Genomic DNA, 23,629 nt, shown 5'->3' with positions numbered 1-23,629 from the left:
TTTCTGACAACGGTACTGTCTAGGAACTTAACGTGTTCCTGGCCGTGCGGTTGTGTCGTCGGAGAGGCAGCTATGGCTCTTTCTTCGTAAAAGATTGTCTTATTAACAGGGATTCATTTTTACACCATCTCGTAAGTTTTGATAATTCTGCATTTATACACATTTGATTGTTGTATTTTGAGTACGAGGTATTGTATATACATTTTGTGTCATTCACTGAAAAGAAACCTATTAAAATGTTTATTTTGAAAAAAAAAAGCTATTTCCCCCAACATTTTTTTTTTTTAAAAAAAAAAAAAAAAAAAGAAAGCACAGTTACAGTTGTATCTTCTTTAAGTTTGGTTAATGCCTATATTTAAAAAAATATTTTTTAACTTATCGTAAAACCATGCAAGTAGGCTTTTTAAAAACTTTATCGTGCTCAAAAACACCATTTCTTATTTACTCCCCGTCCACATGCGTGGATCTAGGGAGGTCATGGAGAGGGTCCAGTCCTCTTCGCCGCAATTTGCGGAGTTATTCAGGTATACAAATCTGAGACTAAAGAAAGTAAAAAAATGAAAATGACCTTGGACCCCAGTTAAAAAGTTAAGTTATTAGGTTGGTAAGAAGAGCCATATTTATCAAGTTTAAGAATTGAAGGGAAGGACGAAGGGACCCCCCCACCCCCCACCCCCCCACCCCGAAATAAGATTTTCAGTTTTGGGAAAGAAAATTACGATATTTAGCTTGTCAACAAGTTTTTCGGATGGAATTTTTGTTTACTGATGACCTACCCTCCCCCTCCCTTGAAAAAAAAATCACGGACCCGCCTGCGTCCAGAAAAAAGTTGTTAACGTTCAAAAGACAAAAAGATTCCGGGTGATTTCGTAAATATAATTGAAAGTCAATATATCCTGATATTGTATACAAATTAAAGAGGATTTTACCATAGGGACTAGGGGCAACAAAGTCACTCGAAAGCTTTTGAAAATCAGCTGTAAGAGAAACTTGACTCGGAAATGACTGTAATTTTACAATTATTACGCCCATGTATGACAATATATTAGTGTTTAAACAATGTATGATAGATTTCTGAAATTTTCAAAAATATCGATGGTACTTGCCTTTCTTTATCGGGAAAATTAAAAAGAATCCGCATTAAAAAAAATAAATACTACAATTTTTTTAGGAACAAACGGAATGACATACAAGGTACTGTCATAGAAGAAATGGGAAAAAATCTTTATTTTTTCATAATAATGCATATTTTGTAATATTTTATTGATTCTTATCTATTTAGTAGTCCATCATATGCCCAGTTACAAGTACATAAAATTGTAACGGATTATTCCCCCCCCCCTACGCTCTCTAGATCTCTGTCTCTTCCTCTCTTCCTTTGTCAAAATCCAGGGGGGGGGGAATGTAGATACTCCAAAATTTATATGTCTTTATTCCAAAATTAATACATTTGCAAGAACATTTATTTCTTTTTTCAGACCTTTAATTTTGTAGTTTAATCAGGTGGTATGTTGTAGGTAGTTAATATTTTATGATAATTAGATATAAGTTGCATGTTTTCTAGAAGGTCTCTAAAAATCCACGTAAGTTTTCATTTAAGATAATGTATATGTGTGTTGTTCTACAGACATTGTACACAATACGCATGTATGTTTTTTGCGCATGTGCAATGCAGCGTTGTAAAGGACTTAGTCCTGAGACTAAGCGTATCGTTTACGACTAGACTTACGCCACTTCGTGAAACGCAAATTACTTCCGACTAAATTTTGGCGTAAACCCCAGAAGTACACCTAACTTAAGCCTTAAATTTACGACTTTTGATGAAACGGGCCCCTAATCAGTAATTGTTTTCACTTTCAATTATCTATCATAATGTTTTATTTATTTGTTATTTTTATTTATTTATTTATTTTTTTTTAACTTTTTAGAAATACTTACATACGTAGTTTCAAGGAAATAAGCATTATAAATTACAAGTAAAAGACCATATAGCAGTTTTCTGAAGAATGTTTTTGGAAACTGGTTATAACCTATAAGATTTAAATGGGCCAAGAGAGACCTGTAGCGGCACATATTGTTGCCTTTGCATATATTGGCGCTGGCGACAGTATATAAAGAATTGAGCTTTGGCGCATATTTTCGCCCACCGGTACAAATTGTCACCCAGGGATAAAATATATCTGCACGCACTGTCGAAGGCGACAAAGTGTGCAGAACCTTGTGACACATATTGCCGTCCTCAACATCAGAGTTTACATGATGATAATCACTGATTGCAATTAAAATTATTTTTACTATTTATCAATTAATTGATAATTTAAGGCACACATCATGGCACACATCGTAGCCTGCTGCGTCATTGTGCAAAATTGTAACTACTCACAATGTCACTCGTTCAGCAGAAGAAAAATAAGGCATAACTATTATATCGGCACATTATGTCAACGACAATATGTGCCAATGAACGACACTATGTCACTTTAAAGGATGAACCTTCATAACATTGCGATTTCGCCCGCTATCATTAGTTAATAGCTCTAAGCATGGGCTACGCAATTACGGCTATGTAGGTCATTGTTTTATTTGAATAAGACGGAGCGTCTTAGATTAGCGTGTGTTCGAGATGAACTAAGTTTTATTAACAAAATTCAGGTCATAACCTTATATTCATTTGCAACTTATTGTGTCAAAACCCTCCACTACAAATGTTTTTTTTTTCACATGCAACAGTATCTTGTTCGGTCCTAGTGAATCAGTAAAACATATGGTGGAACTCTTTATCAGACTCATTCAATGTTCACCTGGAAGCTGAACTACCTGTATTCGGTCTATGCCAGAAGATGAACATACTTCTTGGACGACCAACACTTATCCTGTCTGAAGGGGAGGAGATCGAGTTTGAAAAACTCAGTTCTCAAATGTTGTCACATCCAGTGCATTCTACAACAAGCTGCAATCGGGAATTTGTCAAAGAAAGAGTCCAACCACCTTGTCTGGCTAACCTTTACTATAAAATAGTGTACTATAATAAGTGTTATTTTCTGCATATTGCATTTTTGTGTATTTTTCTTTCGTATTTTAATTATTTAAGGGAGCCGACTGGGGTTTTATTGTGTGAAAAAAAACTATTATAGAGAAACTCTTTAATTTTATTCCATATGAACCTTACATTGACTTCAGTATACATGCCAAGTTTAGTGAAAATCTACCGTCTGGTAATTTTGTAGGGACCATCTCAAAATACAGGTACATTTACTATTGGATTATATAGAGTAATACAATTTTTTCGCACTTCGGAGCAAATTATACAAATGCTACTATAGACTTTTTGCCAAATTATATTATTTGATGGGTAATACTATATTGTACATTTTATGCAAGAAACACAAAATTCTACTATCTGGTTTCCAGAGGGGGGGGGGGGGGGGGGCATCTCAAAAATCATGATATTTTCCTGTTTTTCTGGAGTACATTAAAACATGACAGATACCACAGATTTACATAAAAAATAATAAAAATGATTGTGAGATTCTCAATTTACTATGTTTAAAATTTCAAGAGCATCTATTTTATAAAGAAATACGCCTTATTTTACTATATATGCTGCGCGAAGTATTGCGCAATGAAAACCCCAGTCGGCCCCCTTAAAACACCGGGGGGGGGGGGGGTCTCTCTCTTTATAGCGTGATTACTTTATAATTTATTTATGATGCAATTGTCTTGCTAAAAAAATCTCTGTTACAGAGAAAATCAAAGATGAATGAAACGAGTTATATTTGAAATGATAAATTTACTGGAAATTTTAAATTAAAATGTACACATTATGAATACAGAATGGAATCTGTAAAAAATGCTCTTGGGGAACTGAAATCTTGCTGACTTCGCCTCGGGAAATAGGCTTGCTCTTAGGAGTACATGTATATCTTAGTACTATTGTCGTCTTAAATGATTGATTGTTCGGTATAAAAAAATACGAGACTGTTCAATTCGAATATAGCCTTTTACATGTATATCTACTTATTCTCGTCATACATGTAATACTTTTCATTATCATTAAGGACCGGTACACACGGTAAGACTTGCCTTATAATAATGAAATCCACTCACACAAATTTCAATCTATTTTTTTTTATCAAACACGTGGGTAGATTAAAGGGAACTTTAAGTATATTCGAATAAGATAATGCAAATATCCGCAAATGCTTTTGTTCAATCTCCTCTTTTTCAAGAAGTGTGATTGCACTAGTCTGAAAAATTATTTCAAAGTCCTAGCAAGTAATCTATACTTCTATTTTAATGATGTGCACTGTTTACGCCTCAAAAACACGTGGAATTTATGGAAATGCTGTTTATAATCTTGTAAGTCATGCCTTAGCGTGTGGACGCTACGTCCGTCCTGCAAAATGTAAAGTTTTAGACTTATAAGACAAGCCTTACCGTGTGTACCGGCCCTAACATCGACTACTACCGACACACGTTCCTGGGATAATTTTTTTTAAGAAGACAAATTTGGTGTAATATTAAAATTAATTCAAATCCGTAAATAATAACTCCAATCTTTAAATAATAAAATAAAATTAAAAGTTTTAAAACTTAAGTTGTTACAAATAAAAAAATATCAAAGGGGGTTTGTATTGAAATAGGTTGGCCAAATGGCCCGGGTGGAGTGGGGGGGGGGGGGGTGTAGATCGAGTCATATGTTTTGGAGGGTGCATATCATTACCGCTACATTTTCAAAATTTTCATTACTGCTACATACTCATTACCACTACAAAAAGATTACATTACCGCTATATTACCTCTACATTGCTTCGTTCATTAGCCAGCGGCTTTTTTATGTACATATTGATTACAAGTACAACAAACACGTGTATAAGACCTTTTTTTCTGCTCACCACGAGGGAAGTGAATATAGGACTTTGAGCAGATTTTTTATCACTTTTTATATAAAATCTATTTTATGTAATAAAACATTTTAGAAATATTAAAACAGAGAAATTGTTCACGGATAAAACACACAGTCTTCACAGAATTGATAGATCTTTGAAGGCCATTTGCTTGACGTAGGCCTACTGCTCTCTGGAAATCTCATCATTTTCTTTGAATATTTCATTGATGAAAGGTATTAGATATTATATAAATACTGCATGTAGTTGAGTGTAACATTTCAAATTTTCACCCCAAGAAAACCAGTATTTATTATATTATACTGAATGTTTTATTCAAATACATATTACAGTGAACCTTGCGCGCATGAATTCTGCGCAGTCAATTTTTTTTTTTGGAATAACACCCGTCGTCAAGCAATGTTAACTGTTGCTACGCTGGAGGGCGTGGCTCCATTATTCAGCGGGTAATAGTGTTTTTTAACAAATGTTTCTCGACGAATCAGATTCAATTAATTTACATGAAAGTATAATATACATGTATGGGAAATTGTTAAAATTAAACAGCAATTCACATAACTTGTCGTGTTTACACACGCGCTTTTGAAGAACTTCTTGAGACTATTGTTAACAGATACAGTACAAAGTAAAACAGGTGCCAGGGACGAATAATTTTGATCCGTCATTATACCGCATAAACGAAAAAAGTGACATCTTTGATTCTAGTATCCGTGGACATCATATTATATAAATACTGCATGTATATAGTTGAGGGTAACATTGTAAATTTTCAAATGTTACCCTCTACTACATGAAGTATTTATTATTTTATTCTATATTATATTATTCTGAATGTTTTATACAAATACAAATAAAGCTGAAGCGCTCGCGCATAGATTCCGGGCGGTCTTTTTTTTTGGAGGGGGGGGGGATGATACCATCTGTCGTCAATGATGACTGTTGTTAAATTCTATCTGGAAGGCGCGGTTTCATCATTCAGAGGGTAACGGTATTTTTTAACAAATGTTTCTCGACGAATCAAATTCCAGTAATTTACATGAAAGTATAATACACCAAAATAACGATGTTGTATTTCCGAGCCCTCAGATACTCACTCTTGCTAAAATCTATAATACATGTATATAGGACAACGCTACTGGACTGACAAGCTCATTTCATAAGGCACATTAATGCTTTGTTTTACGTCTCCGGGCGAGCAGTTTTTTTTTCCTGAATTTTTTTCCTTTGAAGAGAAGTGACTGATGCTATCAAAACAAAGCATGCATTAATTAGTTTTAAGCTCTACTTTTCGATTTTATTTGATAAAAAGATCTTATGCAATGGTAGTGTCCGTCATTTGTAAGTCTGGACTTTCAACTGTCTGATCTACTTGTATTTTTTCAAATTGCTTCTCCTCTTACAGTTTTGTCCGATTTAAATAAAACTTGGAATACAAGTAGCGTACGCTAAGATACACTCAGTTCTTTGTTTCGCTTTTTTATTTCAGTGAATGGAGTTGCCATGGTCACAAAAAAAGAAACTTGTAATTATCATTTTTTTTAATTTTCATTTTGAATAATTAAATGATGAATTATTAATAAGGAATAAGGAATAAAATCAAGACACTTCAACTCCTGTAGCATGAAAATTAATTTAGTGAAAAGAGGTTTTGTGGATTTATGAACTGTTCTCCACAGAAGAAAGAAATAATCAAGAAAAACTGGTTTCTTAAGTATTTCCAAAATTTCTTTAATGGGGTTTGCTCTAAAGCCCTGGTTCAATCACACCTGTATCCAACCTTATTAAATAATATATTATTTTTCTTAACCCCTTCCATCAATATCATGTAAAGCGGGAATTTTGGAAAAAAGGGGGGGAGGTGGATTCTCATATAAGTACCCAAAACGTGGAGCGGGGGAGGGGGTGCATAACATTTTCACTGATTCCTTCGTTGAACGTAGGGCGGTCGCAGGAAGAGTGTGGCAAATTTTGGTCAAAATTTGAGGCATGTTACCGGATATTGCATGTGCAAACAAAAAATTTTTTAAGCTTGGTTACAAGTTCTAAAAAACTTTTGACCGACACAATCAAACATACATAGATATTTGATAAAATGAATATGAATTTACTTTATTAATTCATTTATGTAATGAGAATATTTTAGCACATTAAAGAAGACGGGCTAGGCTAGTAGATCAAATAATAAAATAGACTGAGATTTGAAATATAAATAGTGAATAAAGCCTTATCTCTTTACATATTTTCAAATTTGATTTAAAAAAAAATGATGAAAAAGTAATTGCAAAATAAAAAACCACCTGACCAGAAGGCCCACTTTAATCTTAACAAATAATTTCATTAATAAGTCGACTAATTCTGAACAATATTTGCATATAATATACTGTAACAGTTACATAGATATGGATGTATGCCATATACAACCAAGTACAAATTCAAATTACTTCTTAAATAGGTAAAACCCCTTATAAATACTTCAAAAGGAAAACTGGACCTTTATGACTATAGGCTTAATTCATCTTTTTCCATTAAAATCATTTATTATTTAAAAAAAATCAAACTCGCTGTGTTTCTTCAAAATAGGGTGTACTTTTAAGTTCCTAAAATTGTAAGAATGAAATCTGAAGATGCCAAAAGCCAAAATGCTTGCCTGAGTCATTTTGTGTCTATTGCTCTTAAAAAGATTGTTTTTAAAGATTTTTCCCCTCCATATTCCCATGAAAAATGTTGACACCTGTATACATGTAAAATTTAAACCCTAATTTTAGTCCTTTTCTAATCCCAATGTCCATAATTTAAACAAAATTAAATATTGACACATAGATACATGCAAAATGAAAACCCTACTTTTAGCCCTTACCTAACCCCAATGTTTATAATTTGAACAAAATTAAATCTCTATCATAATGATGTTGGAATGTTGGCATATGAATTTGCTTTATGTCACCCTGCTAGTTTTTCACTTTTACATATTTTCATGCAAAACTTTTAACCCCTCTGCAGCTCTATCCTCACCTTACGGACAATGAAAAAACTTGAACCTATGTTCATTAAGAAAACTCTTGGATAACATTTGTCTTATATGACCAAGTTGTTCTTAAGGTATTCAATGTATAATGACCATATTCTGTACCTAATAAATGAATTGTCCAGTGTTTTTAATCAAGTTAGCATTTGAAGATGTTATTAAATAAAAGTACACCACCAAAGGAATTTACAAAATTTTGATTATTGTCCAATTACATGTAATTGCACCTTGAATTTTACAATGAAGTCTATGGGCAGCGCATGTTTTGTTTAGATATTCTAAAAAGTAATTTGAACTTCATACAAATCTCTTGTGAAAATATGCATAAACTCTCTCCTTATTAAAATATGAAATAAAATAAGTCATCTGCTACAGATATATTGACAAAATTTGAATTTTCTTCTTTGCATCAAGGGCAGATAACTCTTGAAAATGTTTACGGTACAAAATGGTCAGTTTCTAATATGTTATCAGTCATGTGAATTTGGTTCATTTTACGTTCATCATTATCTAGCAATACATATTTAACTAGTTTAAAATGATTCAAAACTGCTCAACATTCCTTCATTATACATTGAATACCTTAAAATGAAAGATTTTTAATGATATTATCCCATTTTTCATGTTTCTTCATTATCTCCCCTTGAAAAAGGATTCAGCACCTTTATTTGAATAAGCTTTATTCCTTTTAAGCAGAGATACATTGTACCAAATGTGGTTTACATTGACCAAATGTTAGAAAAAAAAAAGAAAATGTTAAAAGTTAATGGAGGACAAACGGTCAAACATATAAATGTTGCATTGTTGGATACCAGAGACTTCTTTTTATCAGAATTGTGCAATTGAGCCTTTGGATAAGGTGAGCTAAATTCCAAATCCATGTTTTTTTAGCTATGGACCTCATTGTTTAAACAGGTGTATTATATCTCCTTGAAGTAATTAATGTACACCATATACAAATGTAATTTTAAGGCAAATCACTTCAATTTATTAATACTGGTACAATTCAGATCCGAATTCCACTGGCAACTGTCAAAGGCAATCTAGTCTCACTTATAGATGAATCAGAATGTTTTTAAATGTACTTTTAAAGCTTTAATTCACAGCAGATTTTGTTTAACTTCCAAGAAATAATTTTTCACACTGGCTGGCTCTCTCAGTTGGGCATTCAAAATGGCTGCATGATGAACACTAGGAACTTTCTTTTGTCATGGTTTTCTTCTTCAGCTCACCATCATGCATGCATCTATATTGAAATTAAATTTAAATGATCATTTAATCATGCATGTTTAAAAAAAGCACTTCAAATCATCAAATGCTTCCTGCATATATATATATATATATATATATATATATATATATATATATATATATATATATATATAACAGTATATTATTTGAATTTGGAGTTATTGGCAAGTGTAATCTGGTTCCCCTTAAAAATTAAAAAGGCTATAATTCTGTCAAAAATCAACAAAGTGGAATGAAGTGCAAACTTGATCTGTAACTTAATTATCAAGGTACACTCACATATACTAACAAGAGGCCAAAGGTCCTTAACGGTCACCTGAGTATAATACAACAATTTAGAAGTTAAATACACTGAGGGATGAAGCTTTGTTGCCCTAAAGCAAGAGAAGTAGGAAAATCAGGATCAACAAAATAATTAGTCTAGTATTCAGTATCTACTCATAACTTAAGTTCTAATCTGTCCTCCACTTAATATTATCACCATGCAGACTATTAACAAACTATTAGTGCTTCTGTACTATTTTTAAACCCATATTAAGACCTCTAGCATTGACCTCTCTTATGGTCTTTGAAGAACTTTTAATAAGATAAGTTATTTTTGTCTCGTTTTTATTTATCTATTACTTACAGGTCTACCTGATTATTAAAACTAAGAAAGTACTTTTTGAATTATACAATAAACATTCTTGCATAATTATCTTATTCTATTAACCTTTCAAAAACATTATTTACAGTGATGAATGGAAAAGGGGAATAACTTCTCTCAGTGGAATACAAATTAATAGAGCCCTGCCCAGGACCAGAATGCTTAGACTAATTGTCCAGATGTTCAAAAATCTGGTAGAAATACGCTTACTTATATCATTTAAACTTTTACACAGTTTGCTTTCGATATGCCCAGAAGCAGAGAAGAATTTCACAGGTACAATGCATTTTCACTACAGATTCAACAAAGCCTTACCCTAACACCAGAACCCAAGACCAAAGGTCAAGAAATTTACAAATTTGTTAGAGTTACCCTCATCATCATAACTATGGACTTCAAAGAATTAACACTTTTCCACTATATTATCAAAAGCCTCCCCCCCCCTTCCTCGTTATGCCAGAACACCTGACCCTAGGACCACAAGATTTAAAAATTCTGTTCGAAGCTCCCATCTTCATCAAAGCTAAGCAATTTATTTATCAGCTCAACACTAAGGAGCATAGAGGATTAGTTAATGATTAATTAATAGAATTAATGCATTTTCACTATATAATCAATAGAGCCCCCCTCCCCCCCCCCCTCCTCAAGAACCCCAAAAACTGAGGCCATGTATTTAAAAATTTTGGAAGAGGCATCCTTGTCTATCATAATCATGCACTTAGTTTGTTTAAATAATCTCCAGAAGCAAAGAAGAAGATTTTCATAGAATCAATGCATTTTCACTATATAATCAATAGAGCCCCGCCCTAACACCGGAACCTCTGACCCTGGGGCCATGAAATTCACAATTTTTAAAAAGGCATCCTTATGCATCATAACCATGCACTTAGTTTGTTTAAATAATCTCCAGTAGCAGAGAAGAAGATTTTCAAAGAATCAATGCATTTTCACTATATAATCAATAGAGCCCCACCCTAACAGCAGAACCCCTGACCCTGGGGCCATGAAATTCACAATTTTTGAAAAGGCATCCTTATGCATCATAACCATGCACTTAGTTTGTTTAAATAATACCCAGGAGCAGAGAAGAAGATTTTCAAAGAATTAATGCATTTTCACTATATAATCAATAGAGCCCTGCCCTAACACCAGAACCCCTGACCCAGGGGCCATGGCTTTCACAATTCTGGAAGGGACCCACCTCCTCATCATAACTATGTACTTAGTTTATCACCTTAATGCCCAGGAGCAGAGGAGAAGATTTTCAAAGAATTAATGCATTTTCACTATATAGTTGATAGAGCCCCGCCCTAACACCAGAACCCCTGACCCTGGGGCCATGATATTCACAATTTTGGAAGAGGCACTCTTGCTCATCATAACTATGTACTTAGTTACTTTATTTAATACCCAGGAGCAGAGAAGAAGATTTTCAAAGAATTAATGCATTTTCACTATATAATCAATAGAGCCCCGCCCTTACACCAGAACCCCTAACCCCGGGGCCATGAAATTCACAATTTTGGAAGAGGCACTCTTGCTCATCATAACTATGTACTTAGTTACCTTATTTAATACCCAGGAGCAGAGAAGAAGATTTTCAAAGAAATAATGCACTTTCACTATATGCTCTATATAGCCCCACCCTGGGGCCAGAACCCCTGACCCTGGGGCCATGAATTTCACAATTTTGAAAGAGGCACTCTTGCTCATCATAACTATGTACTTAGTTACTCTATTTAATACCCAGGAGCAGAGAAGAAGATTTTCAAAGAATTAATGCATTTTCACTATATAATCAATAGAGCCCCGCCCTAACACCAGAACCCCTGACCCTGGGGCCATGAATTTCACAATTCTGGAAGAGGCACTCTTGCTCATCATAACTATGTACTTAGTTACCTTATTTAATACCCAGGAGCAGAGAAGAAGATTTTCAAAGAAATAATGCACTTTCACTATATGATCTATATAGCCCCACCCTGGGGCCAGAACCCTTGACCCTGGGGCCATGAATTTCACAATTTTGGTAGAGGGCTCAATGCTTATTACAATGATGCCAAAAATTTGACTGCTTGATGTCCAGGAGTAAAGAAGAAGATTTTTAAAGATTGCATTATTTTTGGTGGTTTTAGCCCCACCCCTCAGGCCCCAGGGGGGCAGGGACCATGAAATTCACAATTTTTGTTCCCCTTCACCCATAGATGCTATATGCCAAATTTGGTTGAAATTGGTTAAGCGGTTTCAGAGAAGAAGCTAAAAATGTTCAAATGTTAACGCACGACCCACGCCGACGGACGAGAACGGATAGCAATAGGTCAATGAGTGACTCAGGTGACCTAAAAATCAGCTAAATGTAGTAATGGGTTATATGTTATATTTTAAACTGTAAATAAATTGAATATAAAATAGTTTAATAAATGAACACATTGCCATAAATAAATAAATATAAACTTAAACTCCATTTGATAATTACATTTACTAACCTTACTGCACATATTGTATGGTAATACTTATTTTAGATTTAGAGTTATCTTTTCATAGTTAGAACTCTCTAGTTTATTCATTAGTATATATGAGAACCAGTTTAGAGGTTAGGAATAGTCGATTGGCTATTCTTGTTTTGCAGAGATTTTATTGGTCGGTCATTGAGGTCACATTCCTTAGTGAGTTACTCTTTGTTCTTTTAAAATTCACTTTGAATCCAGCCACAAGCCAAAGTGCTGGGACCTTGTCTAATTAGATATTATATATTTCTGACTGGACTATAAGACCTGATCACAGTCCAGATATGGTTTAGATAAAGTAGCGGTAACACCTATGTATGCAGCCTAGGTCCACAATTTGGGCTGAATTATATATCTATAAAATAGTATCCACATCAGAATTAAAGAACCCTAAATTACAAACTGACCAGTGTTTTCATCATTCATGGGAAAACCCAGTTACATAAATACACGTATAGATCTGCGAGTGTTTATTTGGTGGCATATTTCTGCCCCCTACATGCAAGATAAATTATGTTAACATGAAGCATAATTATGTAGACATGCGATTTATCTATGTCAACATGCAAAATAATTATGTTAACATGTGAGATAAATATGTAGACATGCGACTTATCTATCTCAACATGCAAGATAATAATGTTAACATGCAACTTATATTTGTCAACATGCGACTTATTTATGTCAACATGCGAGTTATATATTTTACACGCAAGATGATTATGTTAACATGCAACTTATTTATGTCAACATGTGACTTATTCATGTCAACATGCAACTTATTTATGTCAACATGCGAGTTATATTTAAACATGCAAAATAATTACATATGTCAACATATGCATGCAAGATAATAAGTTGCATGTCAACAAACATATCTCACATGTTGACATAATTAACTCGCATGTCAGCATAATATCTTGCATGTTGACATAAATAAGTTGCATGTTAACATAATTATCATGTATGTTGACATAAATAAGTTGCATGTCTACATAATTATCTTGCATGTAAACATAAATAAGTTGCTTGTCAACATAATTCTGTTCATCTTGCTTGCATGATGTCATATAATGGCGTGCGTAAGTAAGTTTACCAACATTAAAATTAGATTCTCTCGAGAAGTTGGTAACTTGCATGTCAACATAATTATTTTGCATGTTGGCATAAATAAAGTCGCATATCTACATAATTATGTTGCATGTTAACATAATTTATCTTGCATGTAGGGGACAGAAATATGCCACCAATGCCCATAGTTTAGAAAAAAAAAATCCAGAAAACCAAGTGACAAAGACTGACAGACAGACTGAAAGACAGATAAAGGAGAAACCTGTAGTCCCCTCCAGTTTCACTGGTAGCTAGGGGACTAAAATAATTACATAATATGGTGTACAAATATTTTGGAGACTCTGGAACAGTAGTATATTCATTAATTTTAAAATGTACATCATGAAAATATTGATCTTAGTACATGTACATGATGTGTCATAAATATATAAAATATATACACTGTTTATATTATATATACACTGTGCTGTAGAAAGTCTGTCCATTGCTAGAATTCATTCACCATTTTTTTAAATATGTTGTCAACTTGGTGTCTTAAACATATCCCTCTTATCAGTTAAACTTACACAATTAACATGATTAAACTTACACAATTAACATGATTAACTGACACATAAACTTGCTTTCAACAGATTTTATCTAAAAATATCTCCTGATTTTATTGCAATTATAAATTCATAAAATTTATATGTCCTTTATTTGTCGCACATAGTCTCTTAATTAGGGGTGTATTAATTGTTACACCAGTATATGGAGATACCTTTCAACTGAAGTTGGTTACCAGTTAAAGGCAATCTTAATTATCTTTACTTTTTTTGTTTTCAATTTAAATGTAATTTTTTTTTTTGAGATATAGAATTTTGGATTACTGATTCTATAAACATGATAAATTATATTTATAAACAAACCATATTTCATAATGATTGAAGAATACATTTATTCTTAACAATTTTACAGTGGAAACTTCTAGGAATTTTTTTTAATATGCTATAGAACAGGTAGAACAAAAGTAAAAATTAAGTGATATGCATCAATATATATCATAAAACACAAGTCAAAATATTGTTGTCGCCCGCGTGGCACAGTGGTTAGAGCATCTGCTCTAGAGTCGCGGAGTAAGGAGTTGATCCTTACGTTGCGGGTTCAAATCCCACTGCGGGACGTGGAGACCGGTCCTACGGATGAGACCGTATAAACCGAGGTCCCGTGTCGCAGTAGGTGCTGGCACGGAAAAGAACCCTCACTGCTCAATGGCCCAGAGTGCCGAGTATAGGTCAAAATTTGTAGCCCTCCACCGGCAAGTGGTGGCATCTCAATATGAGTGAAAAGTTCTCGAGAGGGACGTTAAACAACAAACAATCAATTAATCAATCAAAATATTGTCATGATTAATTTTTTTTGCATTTTGATACTCATCCCTATTTTTAATTAAATGAATATTTACTCTAGACTTTGTGTAAGTTTTGAATGAGAAAGCATTTATGAGATAAGACTAAAAAAAAAGCTAGTTGCTGATAACAAAACAGGAGGCCCATGGGCAACAACACTCACCTATTAGTCACTTTGGCCTTCTGTTCTGCCACAGATTTTTTCCCCCATATACATGTACTCCTATGTAAAATTTTGTTGTCTTTTGTGGCCCAACCCTATATATAGGGGCCATCATTTAATAAAAAATGAATCTACACTACCATAGGTTGCTTCTTACATTATTATGTTTCATCGTGGCTTTGTTGTTCTTGAGAAGAATTAAGCATTTTAAAGATTTATCCAACGTAATCCCTATTGTGGCCACACCCTACCCCCAGGGGCCATGATCTGAACAATTTAAAACCTACGCTACCTAAGAAAGCTTTCATCTAATTTTGATCTTTTCTAGTACAGTATTTCTTTAAAATTTTTCCTATATACCGTATATACTCGCCTATAAGTCGGTTTTTTGGGAGTTAAACTTTGGTCCAAAACTCATTATCCGCCTTATACGCAAGTTATAAAAAAAACTGGTATTTTAGTGGGTCAATCCCTCTAATTTAAGCTGAAAAAAATACAACTTATTCCAGTTATTGATACTTTACTATTCATTATTTTAAACCTACTGGTATCTGAAAAGCTTTATTCATGCTGTACTTGGGTTATTAAGTAGATGGAAAAGGTTCATGACAGTAAAAGTAATCTATCTTTAAGATTTAACAAGTTGAAATTCAACAAATCATAACTTATTTCAGTTATTTAAACCTTAACCAACCTCACTTTAGAACTCTTGCACAAAAATCTACAGCTTTGCACAAAAAATGTAAGACATACTAAGAGATTGTACAGTAATATCCAAGGATTTTAGGAAAATTAGTCTTACTTTTGGCAAAATTGGCGGAAGTTATATATATTTTGATAAATATCATCATATCTGCTCAGGAGATATGAAGTCTGTTGAGTATATTAATAGAAGTACATATATTTACAACTTTCTCAGTCTTACATCATCTTAAATCTGCAGCAAACTCAAAAAAATTGATGTTTTTTGGCAAAATTGATAGGCATTCTATGTTTTAAGAATTAACTCAAATGAGTTATTTCTTTGTTTAGTAATAAATAAGTGAAGTAACCTAAAAAAGTTATTTTAAAAAATAACTTGATTCCATCATGCCCCTGACTGTTCTACTTTTTATATATTCCCTGCTTTTTTCAATACTTAGGGACAACCCTCTTAATAGTCCAGTAGTCTTGAGAAGAAGATTTTTAAAGATGTTTTTCCTATAATATTTTCAATGTAAAACATCCATTCCCTATTGTGGTCCCACCCTCCACCCGCGGGGCCATGATCTGAACAATTTATAATCTAATATTCTGTAGGAAGCATTTATATAAGTTTCAGCTTTTCTGCCACAGTGGTTCTTGAGAAGAAGATATCTGAGGATTTTTCCTATATATTTCATTGTAAAATTTTCATCCCCTAATTTGTGGCCCCATCATGCCCCGCAGGGGCAAGATTTGAATAATTTACAATCTACACTACCTCAGAAAGCCTACATATAAGTTTCAGCTTTTCTGGCTCGTTGCTTCTTGAAAGAAGATGTTTCAATGGCCCTAACCTATTTTTGCATTTCTTGATTATCTCCCCTTGGAAGGAAACTTGGCCCTTCATTTTAAAATTTAGAATTCCCTTTACCCAGGAATGCTTTGTATCAACTTTGCTTAACATTGGCCCAGTACTTGGTTCTTGAGAAGAAGTTGAAAATGTGAAAAGTTTACAGTTGGACGGACAGACGCTGGACAATGTGTGATCAGAAAAGCTAACTTGAGCTTTCTGCTCAGGTGAGCTAAAAACTGGAAAAGGGGGGGGGGGGGGGGTGTTAAGTCACACATGCACCTTGTCCGTTAGCTTTCATGAAAATTAAAAATATATGTACATGTATTTAAAAAAAAAAATCAATGTGAGAAGCTACATGTAAAAATTAGTTAAAATTAAATGGTAGTAATTAAAATTGCTAGGTCATTAACAATCAATATAACTAATTAATATAAATGTTTAATTTACTTACCAATAATGAGATCCAAGTTCAAATAGCCATATTTCCAATGGTTGATTCTTTGTCATCAAAACTCCTAAAATCCGTCTTAGTCTCAACTCGCACATCTTCCTTGAATTTTTGAGAATCATGAGTTTTGTTAATTTTGTCACTCACTCACTCATGAGTTCAACAGTATTTTTCTGACTTTGTGGAAGTCTGAAGACAGTCCTTAGGATTACACTCTACTATTCTTTTTTCTCACACTCCCATGGACTTTATTCTGAATTGTGTCATATTTGGTTTCTCACAATCCTTAAATCTTTCTATTGTGGCTATCTATGCTTCCTTTAAACTTGGTTGATATCATGTGTTCTATGATCCACCACAAGCTGTAGAACAGAGGTCCTTCTTCTTACAGGGTTTGTTGATAAGAAATGTTCATAACTGAAAAGACAAATTGTTTCCCATCTAGTAGAATTTTGCAGACCTTTACTGAAATATGAAGATTACAAACAGTATTTAAGCTCAAAGGTGCATTGAAACATTACTAATTGTGAGCATAGCAAACATAGATCTTTAAAACATCAGAGGTGGGATCAGTTGCCATGGAGGAATAAGCATACCCTGTCAACTGGTTACACCTGCTGTGAGCTCCTTGTCATAATAGGGAGAATGGATAAATCTGTTGACAATTCAGTATAAAAATAATGGCCTAACACTTTCTCTATGAAAAACATCAGTAAACATTTGACTTATGTGTAAACTATATTTGTTAACAAGGTCATTGTATCAAACCAGGGTTTGACATTTTCTTTTATGACTACTATACAAGTCGGGCTACTTCCCATAATTTTGACTAGCACTGACCGTAAAAACACTTAAGCCCCGACCAAACTTAATTTTTTTTTCTTTTTATAACCTGGTATTTTAGTGAAAAAAGTTCGAAACAATACTATCTCTCGCATGTATTAAGATAATACATTTTGTCAGACTTTTCCATAGGTCGCAGCCCATTGAGTCGGGTTAAACAGAACATGCAAATATTATAGGGCTGGCTTTAAAGAACATGCAAGGAACTTTAAAAAATTATTACCGTAAATATAAATAAATTAAAGAATATATTTTTCGATATATATTATTCAATAATTTTCATACCAATTGATACTGAATGAAGCTAGTTTCGATCGCAAATTGTCTATTACAGCCAGGATAAAAATAAGGATTAACTGTGTCATGCTGTGAAGTTTTCTTTTTCAGAGCGATGGCTGTGTTTACAATCAGAAAATTAAAAAATATTGTTTAAAAAGTTTATAGAACATTTATTTGAAAGACTGAAATGTGAGATAACATTATTTTATTCACACAACTAGTCGGTCTAGATCACGAACATTTGACACGACCGGACCACTCATTTACTAGACTGGGTCAGTTGGACATGCCTTAGTGTCAAACCCTGCAAACATAGAATTTGCGAAATGTTGGCTATACCTATACCTGTATACCTTGGCTATACAACTTATTTGCCAATAGCTTGCCCCATTTTAGTAATTGTTTGTACATAGTACACATGCTCTTGCCCTTTGAATCAAATGGGAGACATAAACTCCATATGCAGGTGATAATGCTACATAAGTAAGGTAAGTTAATAATTATAGAAAAATGAAAGTTTATAATAAAGTTTAGTTGTTACTTTGCCATTAATGTCTTTATCTAGTAAAATATTCAAATATGAAACAGATGCATCAGCCTCTGTGGTGTCTTTAATTTTGAGTTCAAAGGGATATACATGTGAATAAAAAAAAGTTAAATACATGTATAATGAACAGTGATCAATCTCAAACAATCTATAAAAAATACAAATCTGTGAGAGCCTGGATAAAACAAGGACCCCCTGGAAATCCCAGAGGTGGGATCAGGTGCCTAGGAGGAGAAAGCATCCTCTGTTGACCTGTCACACCAGAATAAATTAATGTAGGAATAAAAATGAATAATTACTATCCATTGAAAAAGCATCATCAATATATTTACATGTACATAATATATCTAATCATGTACCGGTAGTATGTATAGGATAGGAAATACAAAATATAATTATTTATAAAATAGTGTATTTTCAACTTAAGGTCATAATATCATTTGTTTCATTATATTTAATCATGTAAATAATGTACCTGACCACCAACATATGGCATGTGGCTTAACTGTGCTATAGTTAAGCATGTATCAAAATTTAATTCTAATTATAGCTTTGCTTGGTGTTCACATGGAGTTAATGCAAAGAAATTTAATGTACAGTAAATTAATTTGCATTATTCGCATTAAGGGGGGACAGGACACATGTCACATGATTGAATTGACTGCATCATAGTCAAAAGGGCTGACAAATAGATTTTTTAGGCACTTGTCTGAGGGCAAGTGCACAGTCAAAATTTAATTGCCCTACCTGAATTTTTGCTTGCCCCACCATCATGACCATAATCTAATACTGTATATATTTATATATATTTCAAAAAATAGGAAGACAAATAATGAGTAGATCATGCAAGCCCCTGTGTCTAGCTCTATTTCTATGACTTACTGGTACATATGGATTTAATTTTTTAAAGTCACTTGCCCACGGGCAAGTGGTTGATAAAATTTCACTTGCCCACCCTTAAAATTCACTAGTCAAGGGCATTGGGCAATGGGATTTGTCATCCCCTTAGTTACTGTTAATGTAGGTGCTAAATGTTGTTAAAATCAGCATTTTTTGTGTAATTTTTGTTCAACTTGTTAAGCTTAAACATTTAATGTAAAATAATTAAGAGTTTTAAATGATCGTGTAAATATTTAAAAATTGTGAAATTGATCGATCCACCCATCTATTTCTTTATGCTACAGTCTAACGAGTCAGTGATGTCATGTATGATCTCTCAGTGCAATGAGATCATGCAGGTATATGTTGGTTACCTGGTAAGATTTAGTCAGTTTAAAAACATAGAAACCATATACCTAAAGCATTAGGTCTATGATAACAGATCACAATCAAGGCATCGTGATGTATTTTTTGAAGCAGGAACTACAAAAATAATTTTTACGTGTTCAGTAGCAAAGATTCTCTGAATTAATATTTCATTTCGGTTGTATAAGTTTTCCTGTGACGTCACAGTTGTTTTTCCCGTACTCGGAAAATGTAAAGATGAAGCGTTTTTACCACGCTTATGTATTGTTCAATTCTGTCCACTGTGATAATGAGGTAATTATCTTCACCTTACGATATTGCTACAGTTGATTACGGTACTATGAAGAAGGACTTCAGTTCAATCGTAAATCTTCAAATATTTATTGACAGAATTATTTCCCAAATGAATTTTTCATTGTTGAAGATGTCTTGAAAAGTATTCATCCAATCCATATACATTGTAAAATAGCAAAAATGCTTAAAGAATTTTAATTCTATATATATTCTGAATACTTGAAGAGATGCATGTCCTTATACATATTTCTTGTTTGTGCTTAAAAATTTCCATTTTAGACTTAGTTATGGACCCGTAAAGACGAAGAACCAAAACTATTTACAGACACTGTGAGGAGCGATTTTTGTATGGCGACATCACTTAAATAAGTCAAGAAATCTGAACGCAGAATTACTTTTAAAATGTGTAGGACATATTAAGTTAAAAATATACAAAATATGAAAAAAATTCATTGACTAGATTTTTTTCAGCTCAAGGCCCTGTTCCTCCTTAAATTCTCCGTGTGAATGTGGTCCAAATTTAATCTGCAGTAACTTACATTTAATTGGAATAAAACCCTCCTTGTGTAGAGGACATTAAATGTACATATCTCATACTGTACATTCTCATCAAAGTTTCACAACCAGTTCATACATATTCTTGTCAGCTGTCAAAATCACATTCGCATGATTAAAATGAAAGTAAACGTTAAGTTGAATACCGATCCCGATTAGAATCAAGACCAAGGACTGTTAAGGACCCTCTATCATGATCTATACACTAAATCAAAAATGTTTTTATTCCAAGATAAATAAATTGAACACTTTATTTACATGCTTTCTCACTCAAGTAAATGTGTAGAGATTTCTGTTCATCAATACTTTAATGTCTTTGAATATTTTTCTTAGGGTGTAAATATGCCATGTACCCTAGCTATGTTGAACATGTTGAAATTCAAGAAAATAAAATAGATCTGATTAGCTCATTATTTATACCTTTATACAATATGATTTTCTCATTCAATTGTTAAGAATGCTTGCATTAATTGAAATTCAGTAACAGACTGTTAGGATTTCCCAGGGCAAATAAGTCTCTATCTCCATAAAATACCATAAAATCAGAGCTCTTTTGGTGTACAGTATATACTACAGTGTTATTAATTTGTATGTGAAAACTGAAATTAAAATAATCATGGAGGGTAAAAAATTTGGGGGGGGGGGGGGGGTTACAATCTTTCAGATTTCTCCTAATTCCATCACAAAATATATAAAGAAAACTTAATTTATGCAATCTAAGTAATACACACTGTCAGATGATGACATTTCTTGCTCATTTGAAATAACATATTATATTCTTGGCACACAGACTTCTTCACTATCAACAACATGTTTACCTTTTAAATTAAATTTTAATAATCTGGTTAAGTGGTAACAGATCTAGATTCTCTTTATTAACAAACTTCTCTTAACATAATTGTTCACTCAGGTTTACAGAGTCTGCCAATCGATATCAAACATTAATTAATAGAGTCCCTCTGAAAGATTATGAGGCCCTTTATATTTTTTGTTGTATATTTAAATGTCTTGTCTTATTATTTTTGATACACTTACAAATAACTTGTTCCTAAATACTAAATAATGAGTAAACTTGAGTTTGGTCTGGAATTACTGTGCCTTTCCAGTCACTGCACTTAAAAATACTAAATGCATCTGCTGTACATTTTACTCACATTAAAGTGTTGGTTATATACTGTAGATCGAAGCACAAATTTTCGTGGGGATAAAATTTTGTTGATTTGAATCCAAGAAGGTTTTGTGGGCATTAAATTTCTTTGTTACGAATGTAACCCGACTCATTATACATGTATTGTAAAGTAAAATTTCATGTGGGGATTTAATTCTGATGATAATGTTAACAACAAACAACTGTCGAAATAAAGGAATATAATTCAATCTGCTTTTAAAGTATATATTGTATACCGATATATATACATGTATATAAAATGTAGCTACTCTGGCCTTTCTATTGATAATGTAGATAAGTGAGCAAAGTCATCTAGTGTGATTACATTTTTTATTACTTTGAGGGGAAGAATCATAAAACCTGTTGAAGTTTTTGATTTTTTTTAATTTTAATTGCCCCTAATTAATCCTATAGGAATGTGGCCTCAGACCAGTGATCGAGTTTTCATAAAGAATGAATAGATCCAGTTTTACATACTGCCAATGTTAGCTTCAGTAATTTATGCACGATTAATACCATATTCCAAAAAACAAAAATGACTTTTCCCTGCATTTTCCAGTGCCTCATGTTAGAATCACGGGAGGGAGTTAGAAAATTTGCAAGATTTCAAACAGCTACACATGCTACATAAATCTCTATTATTTATGTCTCTATGACACCCTTGATGACAGAAACATTTTGAAGGATTTATAAATATTGTAAATGTTCAATCATAATTCCATATAACATAATTGTATTCTCTGCAGTTGGAAAATCTTTTCATTTAAATCTTTTTAAAAATCCCTGAATGGAAGTAAATCTCTTCATTTTAAATTTCAGTGGTTGAATTATACCCCAATAAAAACATGATTGTATAGTGTGTACCCCTCCTTCTTTGTCTTTTTTTTTGTTTTGCTGAAAATAAAAGTGTGCACATCATAAAAGAGAATTTATAGTAGTTCGTATTATTTTGTTTAATATATTACATGGTATGCCCCGACCACAACAATAGCCAATGGTGTTATAGTGTTAATTATCTGTCCTGTACATGTTTATAAAAATGGAAAATAGCTAAATGATGAAAATTATCGGTATGACAGTCAGTTGCAAACATCTTTTTTTTTTTTTTAATCCTATTTAGATAATTTTATTTTACTTTTTATCTGGACTATTATTGGTGAAGTTCTTTGTCTTTTAAACTGAACCTTTAATTTTTTTTATGATACTGGCACAATTAACTGATAACATACAGACTTAATTTTGAATTCATTGATCCTCCCAAATATTTGCCGGTCTTGGACCGACAGACTGTCATTAAGGTATTACATGTAAAACAGTACTGATTCATCATGTTCATGACAGGAAAAGGTATACAGATCATGCTGATACACAAACACATCATCATGAACACAGATCATTAGAACTTCAGGTAGTGTTTGTTTTTTTCCTGACGTAGCTTTTCACTATTAAATGAATATTATATAATTGCATTCATACCATAAACTTCTCCCTGCCGTGTTCTGAGTAGCCATGAACATTAATAATTTCTCATCCAAAATCAATGTTTCTACCTGAAATGTATTATAATATACATGTAAGTTTTAAAACATGCATGAATTCCATGATAAATAGGAAAAAAAAAATTAATTACTGTAACTTAAATTAGTAGAAGTCGCATCATATTCATGAATCATCACAGCTATATTTACATATTCTCTCAAAATTGCCCCAATGCAATAATGAGTGCATGTCAATAAAAATGACAAGTATCAATCT

The 23,629-nt window shown here is 32.9% G+C and overlaps 1 long non-coding RNA gene across 2 annotated transcripts; it reads right to left on the bottom strand.

The window, feature by feature from the left end:
* Positions 1 to 8,595: 8,595 nt before the first annotated feature.
* On the bottom strand, positions 8,596 to 23,411 carry LOC133200623 (uncharacterized). Of its 2 annotated transcripts, none has more exons than XR_009722968.1 (3): positions 23,351 to 23,411; positions 16,947 to 17,360; positions 8,596 to 9,178 (listed from the first exon to the last, which is right to left on the bottom strand). It is a non-coding gene; the product is annotated as an uncharacterized LOC133200623 (long non-coding RNA). The 2 variants fall into 2 exon arrangements; XR_009722969.1 differs by lacking the exon at positions 23,351 to 23,411 and adding an exon at positions 20,691 to 20,767.
* Positions 23,412 to 23,629: the final 218 nt, after the last annotated feature.

Source organism: Saccostrea echinata, unplaced genomic scaffold, assembly GCF_033153115.1.
Source record: "Saccostrea echinata isolate AGI-Se365-2 ecotype Australia unplaced genomic scaffold, CSIRO_AGI_Sech_v1 ptg000040l, whole genome shotgun sequence".
NCBI classification, from domain to species: Eukaryota; Metazoa; Mollusca; class Bivalvia; order Ostreida; family Ostreidae; genus Saccostrea; species Saccostrea echinata.
The sequence above is the reverse complement of the archived record's forward strand: the minus strand, read 5'-3'. Positions and strand labels throughout refer to the sequence as shown.